Genomic DNA, 15,172 nt, shown 5'->3' with positions numbered 1-15,172 from the left:
GCGGCAACATTTCTTAATGCCGCCAAGGAATGACGCTACAAATCTTCCCCCCATTTTCTCCTGACCACCCAACCACCTACGATCATTTGAGGGATCCCAAAACAAAGAGGTACCGTGTTAGTTTAAGGGCCGCGGCTAGAGGACCTGCATAATTTACAAAATAAGAATATATATTATAAATTAGAGGCAAACAATCTTATTTCTATGGAATTCTCTAACAAGGTGCAACATAACTCCTCAGAGGGAACCCATTTTTCATATTTCCTAACCCATTAACTGAAAAATAACAAGTCATTGTGGATTTTCGATCTTTCGCTCTTAAAGAACTTTCTATTTTTCTCTACACCCTTTAGTTATGTTCGGTCTCAACTACAGATGAAGCTAATTTTCGATTTATTTTAAAAATCTAGCCTCCAGTACGAAAGAAAATTTTAATGAATGCTGTTCCAACAATATTTTTATCCTAATATTTTCTCACTAAAATTATCCCGTAGATGTTCATTTTTGCCATAACAAGAATTAACAATTATATTTATTCCTAAAGGGACATTAAACATAGGCCTACTCGTGATCACAATACCACGTTGCACTGCTAGTCACAAACGAGAGGTTTCTCTACTGCACGACGAAGCCCCCTGACTCGCTCACTTCCTCCTTTCCTCCCCTCTTACAACGCTCCAGTACCGCTGCTCGCTCTGCAGTTCACAAGAACGCTCTTTCACAAAAACGGGGGGGTTCATCAGGCCCGATACAGTGTAAACAACGTATAAACTAGCGCTAAAATAAACCTCGGAGAATACGCGAAGTACAGGCTTTCATGGCACAGTTAAAACGACACCAGCACCACAGCGTGTATGCCGGAAATTCAGATACGTTTTTTTGGGGGGGACGCTTCAATTCGACGCTACGAACCCTAGAAACGAAACGTAATTGTATCCTAAATACACAACCACGCAGCACAGGCTCACAATTGCAATTAATTAATGGACTAACTACAATTACTATGAGCAAGAAATATAATTTATCGATAAAGAAGCAGCTGTTCTCTGTTGCAGGAGTCTGTGAAACAAGCGAACGAAATCAAGTTTTCTGCGCAAGTAGTGACTAAAGAGGGCTCGACCAATGAACGCGCAAGAGCTGAAATGGGAGCATGGAAGGGGGAAACGCGACTATAGCTACCATTAGTTTGCAGCAGCGCGCACTGCTTTGCTCCGTCCACTCGCTTTCCTCCACGTGGAGCGGGGTCTGGGATACACTGTAGATATGTTTTGGGAGGTTTCGAGTTTCAAACACAACACCAAAGTATCGTCACGAAGTCTCCGATTCGTCTCCTAGATTTTAAAGAGGTTTGCCTACACTCTGTCTCGGGTATACGAAGTAAGGCTGCTCGTAAGGGTAGAGAAGCAGTGCGCTGCTGTAAACGACTGGTAGCTGCTGCCGCGTTTTCCCCTCCATGCACTCACTTCTCTCACACGTCCATTGGTTGAGCCCTCTCGAGTCATTTACTTGCGCAGAGGACTTGTTTTCGTTCGCTTGCTCCACAGATTCCCGGGACAGACTGTAGTTCTCAGTCTCGTCTTGAGATTGACAAGAACCTCTTATACTCGAGACCAACTTTACCAAAAAGCACCCACACGTATGCTTGCGCAGGAAAGAAACACACACACACACAAAGATGATACTGGTAACTCCTGATCAGATTAGGATACCTGCTCACTCTGACTTGAAGCCATGATTGAGCGTTTCTTTGGTTTGAAGGTCGCTTTCTTATTTACAGGCCTGAGCGGCCCTTTGCTTGTCATCGAGTGGGCGGGGCTCGCCAAAGGAAGACGATCTGAAGATTAGGTGTTAGCTTCTCTTCGCATTCTCTTCTAATCAATTTTCGCATTCCACGTTCGTTCTTCTGTTGAGATTTCGACCATCGTTTAACAGTGAAAAATGGCCCCATGGCAGTCATTCTTCAGCGAAGAAGCTCGAAAACATTTAGTTCTATTAATTTACACGCAACATGCGATCCAGGAGGCGAATGGAATGAGGTGTTGGAAATGGAAAAATGAAGCTACCACCTGTGGATTTTACGAATGCCTTTTCTACTCTACCAACTATTTTCATTTGCTTTCTGTTGATTTTATCGCCTTTTCCTTATATTGCTATTCCTGAATATCTCTAAATTTTTCTTCTTTTCATTTTGCTTTATCCTATCGTTCTTTTCCATTGTTTTTCAACTCTCAGACTAGGGGTGAACATTTCTGAAGACAATCAAATGTCAACCTTCTTTCCACCGACCCCCGTGGCGCAGTGGTTAGCACATCGCGCTACAAAGCCAGGGGTCCCGGGTTCGAATTTTGGCCTGGGCATGGATGTTTATGATTTATGTTTATAAATGTCATCATATCGTCTTCCAAATTAGCCAAAATTGGCACAAAAAGCAAAGTAAAATAAATCAATCAATGGCATTTTCCACTCCCACAATCCTATTTCTATTTTATTAATTATCTTATCTCTCTTTTATGATGTTATTTTTCAATAGCGATATTTTATTGGAACGTGATAAATTTCTTAAAATTAATGTAAGTTTTGTTTCTTACACTCCAAAAATGTATCGTAGACAGAATTTTGAAAAAAACTGAGTTTAAGTTTTGGTTTAAAGTCCAATTTATGCACAGGAAGGTTAATCGGAACTGGACCTACAGCTTAAAATGGAATCCGAACAGCTTGTGCCTAAACCGGGTATCGAACCCGGTACCCCTTGTTACAACAACGACGTTACCACTACGCCGATGGCTGTGACTCGGTGCGTTGCGTGTAACAGACATGACATAATTTTTTAATAGTATAGTACCAATGATTGTAAGCCAATATAATTGCTGCTTGATAGACGCATGATAAGAGGAAGAAGAAGAATTTGTATTCTATAGCATGTTATTGATTGGTTGTTATAGTAACCGTGTGTAAGATGTACGTGAATGGCTTCCATGTATTAAAGTTATATTGTTTAATTTGAACCTACGTATTTTGTATGTCTTGTGCATGTATACATAAGAAATCACACAACAACAAGGCTTACATCTATGGCGCAGTCGTACAGGATATTCTTGGTGATTCTTCGTAAGAAGAAGTATGGATGAAGACGTCACGAAGAGTACGCGACGATCATCATTCCAGCATAGGTTTATGCAAGGAGAAATTGTGTCGGCTTGATCAATTTCTACGGTAAGAACCAAGATTACACGGTTTTTGTGTATTGTTTACAATAATTGTACAAGGGCAAATTCAAATCAGTGTGATACGGATTGTGTCTACGTTATTGTGATATTAAGGTGTTCACAATTATAAATATGTTCGGTTTGAATTTATTCTCTGAGTTCCGGCCAGATTCGGAAGAAATAGAAGATTATTTAACGAGGTTTGAACAGTCTTGTTTGGCTCATGATGTTAATGAAGCCAGGAAGGTACCCATACTGATTGCAGTTATAGGACCTGAAACGTTCAAAGTGCTGAAGACTATCCTAGAACCTGAACCAGTCGAACCGCAAACGTATTCGACCCTCAAGGACAATCTGCTTAAACATTATGGGCAGATTATAAACAAATATGTGGAACGTTTCAAGTTCAGACAGTGCACGCAGGAAAGCGGCGAGGATGCAACAGGATTTATGGTACGTGTTAAGCAACAAGCACTTAAATGTAGTTTTGACCAGTACTTACAGGAAGCCATTGTAGAGCAAACAATTGTAGGCGTTCGGTCTGACGCCATTAGAAAGAAATTACTGTCTGAACCTACATTGACTCCAGCAAAATGTCAAGATATTGTGCTTGAAATGGAATTAATTGAACGGGAAACACAAATGTTCATACATCGTGAAAAAGATTATAGTCCTAATCTAGTTGCATTTTCTGGGACACAGAAATTGGAACCATGTTTCCAGTCCTCGCAAGGACACAGAAAGAACTTCGTTAATCCTCAGAATAGAAGTTATAAAAGCACCGAAGAATGTGATAGATGTTCCAGAAGACATGATCTTGGACATTGTCCAGCAAAATATTCGATATGTTCATTTTGCAAAAAGAAAGGTCATTGGCATGTAAAATGCAAGTTTAGGAAAAATAATGGTGGAGTTGCGAGTAAGACAATTACAAGTGATCAAATATCTACGCCTAATATTAAACCTTTAGAAGCTATTGTTGAACAAAACATACATAACGAATTTCATGGTTTGTCTTTATTGCACGTTGAAGTCAATGATTCTCATCCGCCAGAAGATAGTACTTGCACTATTTCATCGAACACAGAAAATACACAAGTGGAAGATGCAACACTCACTCGTTCAAAAGCAAGGAGTGTTAGTTTCAAGCCAAGAGCACAAGCTGTAGATGGCACTAATGTTCTTATGTCAGCGGAACCGTGCGTAGTTAATCTGTGTATTGATAAACGAATTGTACAATGTGAACTAGATACTGGATCTACAGTTACGCTGTTCAATAGCAAGTCTTTCAAAAAAATGTTTCCTCATCGGCGAACACAATTCACTACACTTAAGTTACGAGGTGTGAATAATAATAATTTGAAGTTGAAAGGTCAAGCTTTCATTGATTTATCATTGAATGATGTATTGTATAAATTACCGGTTATATTGTGTGAAGAAGAACTGCGTTATCCGTTGATTGGACGTTCATGGCTCGACAGTATTCATCCAGGTTGGAGGAACTTGTTAGCACAATGTAACACAATGTTCACAAATACGGGGTCCGGACGGAAATTACAACGCAGATATTAATACAAAAATACCGGAAAGTGAAGGTTTGAGAGCACAGCTGGAGAAGAAACTTACCCAGAAAGATAAGGAATCAAGGGAAAGTGACCAACTGCGATATGAGGGACATAAAAGATCGAAGCTCCGGAGAGACAGGGAGAGGGACATTAGTAAACAGATTGCGATTGGAATGCCAGCTAAGAGCATGGCCAGTGACGACATTCAGTTTGACCAGAAGCTGTTCAACCAATCAAAGAGGATGGACAGTGGGCACGGAGATGACGAAGCGTACAACGTGTATGATAAACCTTGGTGGCATGCACGAACTCTGGGCCAACATATTTACAGACCATCAAGAGATCTGAACAAGGATGTGTATGGAGGTGATTTGGAGAAAATAATGAAAACAAACAGTTTTGTCCTAGACAAGGAATTCAGTGGCACGGACCGTGGAGCAGCACGCAGCGGACCTATTCAGTCTGAGAAAGATGAAGACGATACTTTCGGTCTGAACCAGTTCTTGACTATAGCTAAAAGAGCTAGCAAGAGACCTAAGGATGCAGAGGGGAGAAGAGAGAACGAAAACCAACCACCACTCAGAAGGTCGAATAGACTTAGGAGACCTCCTGATAGATACGGTGAGACCAGCACTTGAAACAAAAAAGAGACTCCAGGAGGAGATGATAGACGCATGATAAGAGGAAGAAGAAGAATTTGTATTCTATAGCATGTTATTGATTGGTTGTTATAGTAACCGTGTGTAAGATGTACGTGAATGGCTTCCATGTATTAAAGTTATATTGTTTAATTTGAACCTACGTATTTTGTATGTCTTGTGCATGTATACATAAGAAATCACACAACAACAAGGCTTACACTGCTTTCTTTCTAGGGAGAAAGGTTGCGGTACTTTAAAGTTGGTTTGTTGTTCTGCTCAACCGCTCAAAACATTGTGGGACGTGCATTCATGTAGTTGCAAACAAACACACCCAAACATATGCGTTAAAACTTTCGTGAAAATAGAACTATTAGTTTTATTTATAAAATGGTGCCGGTAGGACCTACTGTTGCGTACCGCAAGACAGAATGCCCTGTTAATAATAAACTATTGCTATATTGCGAATTGATTATTATTACTATAAACTTAGGGACTTCAATTATATCCACCAGATGGATTAACAATCGTTACATCGATTTTTCTGTACCTTTTTTACATTTCACACATTCAATACGTTGAAACGCATGGTTATTTTGTTTGTTTATTAATGCTTGCAGGTCACATTTAATAAAAATCTTGAAATTGGGGAGAAAACTTTACATTTAAACTTTACGTTGCTTAACCTCTTACATTAAAATTCTATGTTTGGAATTTCTTTATAACGCATGGAACGATTTCATATTTGGGATACATAGGATTCTGATTACTTCATTCATTTTTACACTCAGTTTTTCGAACTAATGTATTTTCACTTTCATTATTCTGTAGGAATACCAATATGATTGATTGGCTTGTTTTAGTTTAATTCGCCTTTCCGCCACCTTTGATTGATCGCAACGATCAGGATAAATGGTGATTAGATGGAATTGAACAAAACGCACAAAGGACACAATACAAACAGTACAGAAGGTTATACTGGCTGTGAGTCCAGACGCCACAACCTCGTTAGTCGGAAAATAGTCCAGGGTGTACTGCTTGCAAGAGGGATTGACATTCGGGTTCTTTTCGAATTAATTAATTACCCTAATTAACTTTATATCTGTTATCGACTATGATAATGTGTATCTTGAGTTTGTTTTTAGCTTTTGCTCTAAGTTTACTACGCACAGATACGCTAATTGCGACTGGACCTACAGTTCAAAGTGGAATCCATGACTATGTGTCTCCATCGAGTAGCGAACTCGGGATTCCTTGGTTGCAACATGGCGACGTTATCATTATTCTATCGGTAACCCCTTTACTTTTCTTTTAATTTGAAATGAAGGATGTCAATTTCCAGAGGGGAGGGGTCGATAGATTGTTTCCCCCACCCCGCCTTTTTTGACACAAGGTGTAGTGCATGTGTATTCCAGTGTCAGGCTGGTGCAAGGAAATGACGTTCAACCAAGTAGACGGATGGCGATGTTGAAGTTCAGAAGATTCAACAAATGCCTGTCTGCTGCTTAAAAAGTTCATTTGATTAGTTAGCACGCACCACGTGATCGTACACCACACATTACACGGTTCCAGAACGTAAACACCAAATACACTGCTTGACAACAAACCAAAGAAGTAGACAAGTCGGTGCTACACCAGACGCTCGAGTGCAGAGAGAGTCAAGAAGTGTCGCGAAATAGACGGGGCTATTATTTCTGGAAGATAGTCAGGTTTTCTTGCGACTGCGTAGTTCGTGGGTGCAGTACTGACGACCTTGACAAATGAAGACATGTTTCACCCACATAAGGTTCGGGAAACAGTAATCCACTGGCGTCAATGGCTGTTCCGATGACCAAGGGAGATACAAGAAGAGACGTGGGACGTTTTGGCCAAGCGCCACGACGGAAGTTGTAGGTGAACAAGTAGTTCTGAAGCCTTCAGACATAAAATACGTTTCCCGCCACTGTACAAAGCTTTTGTTCCGTTCCGAACCAGTCTGGCGTCTGTTCTGTATTTCTCCTCAAGTTAGACCCGACGTTGGAAATCAATGCAATAGACCAGTGGTTCTCAAACTGTAGTACGCGTACCGCCAGGGGAACAAGGACAACTTGAAGGTGGTACGCGGAAGAGAAATGTCGAGAATATCCACACGACAACGTTTTTGCTGCAGTGTGTACAGCAGACTTCATAAAGGCTGACTTTGTCACCGACACTCTTATCTTTGTTTCATATGTTTTGTCATAAAATACTCGTTCGAAATCTATAATAGACTAAATTTGGAGCCGAATCTCCTCTTGAAAGTTCCAAGTGCACAACCAGACATCAAGAAACTGTGTCAGGCTATACAGGCACATCCTTCTCATTAGAAATTCTGAGGATTTACCATAAAGATTCCAAAATTGCGCTTAACTGTTTGTTTACAAGCTTATTTTTGTTCTTTACATTTTATTCCATGACTAGAAAAAGATATATGAAAATTATCATACATGTGTTCCACATGTGTATTTTTGTAACTAATCATAAAGATTGTAAACGTAGGAACACCCAATAAAATAATAAACATTGGATTATAGTGTTTATTTGTTAACCATGCCACTTTCCTCTATTGGAGATACACGCAGTCGACATATAAAAAACGCCCTACCAATCAGGCAGCCCAAAAAATTCCCCAAAAACCACTATTCGGAGAAAACCTATGGGAGGGGGTACATTAGACATTTACTTATGACTAAAGGGTACAATGAGAAAAAAAAAGTTTTAGAACCACTGCAAAAGACGATATAGTACTCCTTAAAGAGCTACGGCTAAATAGAGACACAGTACAAGCATTGTCTGCAGTGCAAACACGGTGTGTTCTCAAAAATGACTAAAACCGAACTTCGAGCAAAGATAGAAATATAGAAATTGTCATCTTCATAAAAATACTTCGGGAGGTTCTGCTCCATCATTTCAAAATCATACAGTTGCAAACTGACACTACGGTAGAAATAGTGCAAAAAGGGCATTTCATTACTTTGGAAAATCTACAATGAAAGGGTCGAAAGTGAATTTCGGGTGAACGTGTTTTTCACATTCTGACGGAAGTGGTGTGTATGTAAGTGTTACGGTAAGATGGCATAACTACGTAAATAAAGCAAATTAGTGCATAATTTGTACTAGTTTGTCCACGCCATCCTAATATTTGTGCCCATACATTTTGGCAAAACTTTATAGTTCAAAATGGTTGTGCCAACTTCTCAGTAGCATGATCACATGCTCGAAACGTACAAAAAGTAGTGGCAATGTTTCGTTCATAATTTATGAACGCTTCTATAAGAAATTACAAGCATTAGAAATTCTGACAATATCTTAGCTCATATACAGAACTCGTGTAGAAGTGAAATTCCATTGTAATTAAAACTAATAGGACTTTCTTTTCTTTATTGCTATAATGAATGTAACAACAAAATGGGTAAATGAGGTAGCCCGGTTCTATAATTTTGAGTTTTTGTTGATGCGCAGATAGACAAATTGGTAGTAACTTTAAAGTCATATCGAAACTACTGTGTGAGACCATCGGATATTGAACCAGGGAGCCCTCGATTAGAAGGCGACGAAGTTACCTCTCCTCCATAGGGGAGGGAGCCAGGTTCTATAAAAAATACTAACTGAATGAAGAGGTAAAACTCAAGACGACTATTAATTTGATACGTTCTTGTAATAGACGCGTCGTATTATTATACTATTAATATTAACTTAATAATACTCAGAGGTGAACGATGAGACTCGGTGAAGTACACAGACTCCTCTCAGGTACAGGGATAGTGTTAGGCAAAGACAATATTCACAGCACAGAGAAATAAAACCACATTACTGCAGTATGTATAAACTGAAAGGTTGTATTCTTTATTTATTGCAATTATAATGCAAATATACTTGAGACGAAGGCGGTGATTTCGCTTTGTCGATGAATTGACTCAACTAAAACGCATAAACTCAATGCGTGGCTATCGGCATGCCTATGATCACATAGGCCTAGCTTGCGCCCCGAACTACCATACCAAGATGTATGCACAATACCGAGGAGTTCCTTTTAAGTTTAAAAGCTTCGTCGATCCATGGCGAAAGTGTGTTGATTCTTACGCGATATCCTCGCTTTTATACTATTTCGAGAAGACAGATTCAAGTACAGATGAATCACTCACTATCTACAAAAGGATACGATCAACAAAATTGACATCTACACATGTATAGAAATACTAATTCACATAGTGCACTCTCGCAAACATGAAGATACATTAAACTACTCATAATAGAGCATAAAATACAATAAACATTAAACAAAAGATATACTTTACAAAGAGGGTGTAATATTACACAACATTTAAGTGTCCTTTCATAAAAGTATATTATATCAGTAACATATTTTAAAGTTGTGACGTCACATAAAAATATGGATCATATCAAATTGAAGAGAAGTAACTTCCCTCGGGAACGAATTTTATTTCGCAATATTCAAGGAATTTGTCTGAACAGGCGGACACGAAATTAGTTTCCCCTGGTGCAATGAGGAAATTTTCGTCTATATGAATATATTTTTCTCACAAAGAGGGGGAGTTTACCCTTGCGAAAGGGATATTTATCGCAAAATGATATTTTTTTATCAGAAGAGGGAATTTTTCTTATAAATGGGAAATTTATGTTACGTGAGGGAATTCTTGCGAAATGAAGCCACCCTGACTGCACGCACCTTGGGAAAATAAAGAAAAGGCCGACAAATAAACCAGAGGCGTTTTTTCAAGGCCTGCCGGCCTCTGGGTTCGCAGCGGGACCAAGAACTACCAAGGGCCCGCCCTGTCTGGACACGTGAATAATGGTGGCTTACCCTTTTTTTTCCCTGCATTTTTTCCCTTTCAAATAAAACACGGTCTGGGCAAAACACACGGTCTGCTAATGGTAATGTGTTTGTTAAGGGTTGGCGTGGGGTAGGCCATGCGTTGATTACCTCCCTCCCCGGCCTTTAATGACTGCATTCTTACTTTCATTTCTTGCTAATGTAGCCCAGCTCTGAATTCCTGAACGTGAACTTTTTTATTTCTCCGTACTAAATTTCTTAATTTTATACTGCAATTCTGTATTATCTGTAACAAAAAACGGAGTTATTTTTTACGTCTATTTCCAAGAGTGTACGCGTACTTCGAAATGAATGTGTGACGCTGAGAGTATTAACAGTTACGATTGAGTGATTGAATTAGGTTATTTACGTCGCTTTTCTTCCACTTTTGGCTAATCGCGACGATGAGGATGACGGGTAATACGTTGATAATGATGAAGGGAAAAATCACAAACCCATATAGCGACACAACGCACTTCCTGGTTGCAAACCCAGTCGCCAGAGCCTCGTTAGTGTTAAATTTGATCTAACGCTACTAATAAAGCGGTACGGAATACAATATTAGAGAGAGAGAGAGGTTGGGGGGGGGGGGGCGTGCTTGCGTGTGTTCAACAACAAGACGTTTATTTTATTGTAGGTTGTATATTTTACACATCGTTACAAGTTTATCAAAACCATGAAAAACTTACATTTGCTGTACGTTATTTATCCTCTTGTTGTCCCGAAATTTCAAAAGACAGACCTAGACCTATTACATATAAAATACATATATCGACAAGATCTTTCAAAATCTGTAATCACATTTTAGCTAACATTAACAGGTGTAGAGTTTTGGCCATACTATATGGCGCCACATAGTAATAAGAAAATTGTAAGCACGCAGTAACCAATATTCGTTTTGAATTATTTAACATTCTCAGTCTTTAGTTCCTTAGAGGTGGTTGTAAAAAAATGTATTCAACGTTTAAAGGTGTTAAATATTATTTCCTTACAATAGCTTGTTGATTATTTTGAATTTCCGCCAAGATATATAGTATGTACTAAATTGGATTGATTCATTTGGAATATTAACTTCGCTTTTATGCCACTTTTGACTAATCGTGAAGATGAGTGATGTAAAGGTAAAAAGGTAAAGTGTTCCCCTGTGCATAGCACCACGCCATGAAGGCGTATAGGGGGTGTGGGGGTAACGCCCCACACTTTCTTGATCCGGTCGTGAGTGGGGGTGATGTGATCAGCATCACGCCCCTGACCGCCTTTACCCCCCAGGGTTTCCCCCAGGTACCCATGTTATTCGACGCTGGGTAGGCGCCGGGGCCGCTTCCACCGTTAGAAAAGTTCCCGGATTTGAACCGGCCGGGGATGATATGGTGAAATTGATGAAGGGCACTCGAGATGAACACCCATGGCCAGTCCGGAATTCGAACCCGGGATCACTGGCATCGTGTTTTACAGTTTTTACATAAGTCCTTAACCCCCTTTTTGTGATTTGTGACGGCTGTTCCTCTCGTAATAAACGCTTTCGAAATGAAACAAAAAAACGATATTTTCTGGGCGATGTTCTGAAGTGATTTAACAAATGATTCTAGCTTTCTGAGAAGAGCAGGCCTTTTACACAGTGATGTGCCGTAGACTATAAGTTTACGTCTACATGCGTTGTCTACACGTAATCTACGCGTAGATTACATTGGGTTGTAGTTTACATAAACTACGTAGACAATCTAAAGTGCATTTTCAAGGGTTTCATGAAAGAAAAGTGACATTTTCAACTATATTAGTTCCTAACGAAATTAAAATAATCCTATTTACAACAAAATTTCTCTTCTCTTCTATTATCAACTATGGAAGAAGATAAATAGTATGCAAAAAACAACATCAGATGGCAGTCGTGAGGCAAGAGTGGTCTTTTTCCCACAAAACACTACAATATTTCCTATATTAGGTTTCTTCCTAGATGAGAAATTGTTCGAATTTGGAAGAAAGAGTATGAAAAGTTCTACTCACAGATCAGCAACTGATAAGCAGTATAATTTTATTTTAATTTCACGACGCCCTTTGCTAAGTTATCACCTTTCGCATTGTTGTTTACATAGATTACGTCATCTACGTGTATAAAATAGTCTACGTGTAGAATGTACAGGGTGGCTCAATAAGTCACTTAACACCCTCAGTACAAGGCCACTGCAGCGCGCAACATGGAAATGGTGATGACCAATCGTTATCAGGCCAAGGGGGAACCACATTGACGCAACCCACACGGTCGGCGGCCACCTTGATGTCCGCCATCTTGAATTCAACTTCAGAATTTTACATGGGAAGGGGGTCGTGTGACATATCAAAATGGGCTAGAATTTCACGAGAAATGCAATGGTGAAGGTTTTTTTGACGTATCTTTAACCAGTAAAAAGTTATGACTGAATTCTTGTACCAATTTGCTCCTTTTCGAGGTGTTAGAAAAATGCCTTAAAATTTGTTTAGCGCTTCGGTAATGCATCGAGATCAAAGTGACGTCTAGGGACAGACGTTCGCATGCCATTGCACATTATTTTAATCGGATACATCCATGAAGAGCTGTGCATTATGAATGGTTGTCGCGAACAATTTACAGTGTGACGCTTCCATTGAATTAAAAGTCCTTCACAGTGACAAGGCTAATGTTTAAGGTCATAAGGAAGTTCATAAACAGAATATGTGACCCTTGTCATCTGATAACTAACTTTGGACTGGTTCATAACGTTCCCATAAGTGTTCTGGTGTTCTTCCCTATTGAAAAAACTCTGTAAAAAGTACCTTCTTCCATAAGCAAGGATGAAAAAAACTGTTTATTTAACAAATCCAAGTAGCCCTAAGCATTTAAGGTTCCGTTGATGGAAAATTGACTAACCAATCGTGTTCCACACAGCACGCCACACCATTAACTTACCAACACTAACCATTCAGCTTTGATCTGTCGAAAATGGGTTATCAGATAAAAAGCATCGAATATTCTGTTTATGAACTTCCTTATGAACATAAACATTAGCCTTGTCACTGTGAAGGACTTTTAATTCAATGGAAGCGTCCAACTGTAAATTGTTCGCGACAACCATTCATAATGCACAGCTCTTCATGGATGTATCCGATTAAAATAATGTGCAATGGCATGCGAACGTCTCTCCATAGACGTCACTTTGATCTCGATGCATTACCGAAGCGCTAAACAAATTTTAAGGCATTTTTCTAACACCTCCAAAAGGAGCAAATTGGTACAACAATTCAGTCATAACTTTTTACTGGTTAAAGATACGTCGAAAAAACCTTCACCATTGCATTTCTCGTGAAATTCTAGCCCATTTTGATATGTCGCACGACCCCCTTCCCATGTAAAATTCTGAAGTTGAATTCAAGATGGCGGACATCAAGATGGCCGCCGACCGTGTGGGTGGCGTCAATGTGGTTCCCCCTTGGCCAGATAACGATTGGCCATCGCCAATTTCAAATTCCATGCCGCAGTGGCCTTGTACTGAGGGTGTTAAGTGACATATTGAGCCACCCTGTAGACTATCGTTGTTTACGCGTAGACGCACATCACTGGTTTTACACTGTCTTTGAAAAAAAAATTTAATATGTCCTTGCCTTTTTTATGTGTTTTGTATTTTGTATGTCCTGTACAGCTCCTTTTACACTTTTAATTTTTCTCAAGGGTCTCTTTACGTCTCTTTTTTAACTTTAAGAGAAGGGATTAAGATGATTTTCCTCATCCACTTTGAAGGGTGCAACATGGCCATACGTGCAGGCGCACCCAAAACATTTATCTCCTCCATTCATTCTTTCAGGCTCCAAGTATACGTTTCGTTTCCACCTTTCAATCCTATTTCACCATTGGACTCAGGCACGTATCAAGGAATTCCTTTCGGGGGGGGGGGTCTGAACACCATTTTTTAAGAGGTACCTATAGATAGAACCTCACAATTGTATATTTCAGGCCAGTGGTGGCAAGTGGGTTCCAAAACGGGGGGAAGGGGTGAAAGGAAAGTTTACTTTCTCTTAGTAGACAAGGCTTAGCATTAAGAGGCCATAGTGAGATAGTGTGGAGGCCAAAAAAAATGGGGAGCAACTATCCCCTAAATCGTCGCCACTGTTTAAGGCTGTCATTTTTTTTCTGTGTAAACCAATCTGCCGTCCGTAATTGGAGGTTTACATCTGTTTAGGGCAGTAAATACATAAATGTTAATCAGAACGTGAAATATTACCACTCGACTCCTCTGCTTCCATGTATTAAGATTGTGTGCCAAAATTACCTGAGTGTTTGTGTTAGTCTATTTCTTCTCATCAGGCATCAACACATCTATGTACCAGAAGTGTTTTTGCCAGGCTGTTACACATGCAAGGAATGGATAATCCATTTGACAATGTGAGATTCAAACTGTGGGCTGCGAACTGGACGCAGACAGTTCTCGAATATTTCTCTCTGATTCGAGCCTGAACAACTAATGTGTCTTATCTTCCCATGTTTGCAGCTCATATAAAAGCAGAAACCCACCAAATTGTTCATATTCAGGCCTAAGCACTCGCAAGTGTTCAAAATTGCCTGTCACAGCTTCCGCAGCCTTGTCGTATATCGGCACGAAAGAAAGGATGTATTCTAGAATACAGCTGGATCGCGAGACAATTAATACACAGTGTAAACCCTTCCGTTGCCAACACATCTAATGTTTCGTCTCCCATGATCAAATGCTTACTCATTTATCTCCAGTGACGTGCCCAAGGGAGGGTTGGTTTGGTCATAACCCCATTTGACCCAGTATTCCTTATTTTTTTTAAAAAAAAAGACATGAGAAGATGACAAAATGAGAACTGACCATCAAAAATTGTATGCATAACCCCTCTTCATTCCAAAAATCCTGGGCACGCCGGTCTTTATCTCGGACA

The 15,172-nt window shown here is 39.7% G+C and overlaps 1 pseudogene; it reads left to right on the top strand.

Moving 5' to 3' along the window:
• The first annotated feature begins 4,959 nt into the window (after positions 1-4,959).
• On the top strand, positions 4,960-5,409 carry LOC145978996 (puff-specific protein Bx42 pseudogene; annotated as a pseudogene).
• Positions 5,410-15,172: the final 9,763 nt, after the last annotated feature.

This window comes from Lepisma saccharinum, chromosome 25, assembly GCF_977018435.1.
Source record: "Lepisma saccharinum chromosome 25, izLepSacc3.1, whole genome shotgun sequence".
Taxonomy (NCBI): domain Eukaryota; kingdom Metazoa; phylum Arthropoda; class Insecta; order Zygentoma; family Lepismatidae; genus Lepisma; species Lepisma saccharinum.
This window is presented reverse-complemented; position numbering and strand designations above follow the sequence as displayed.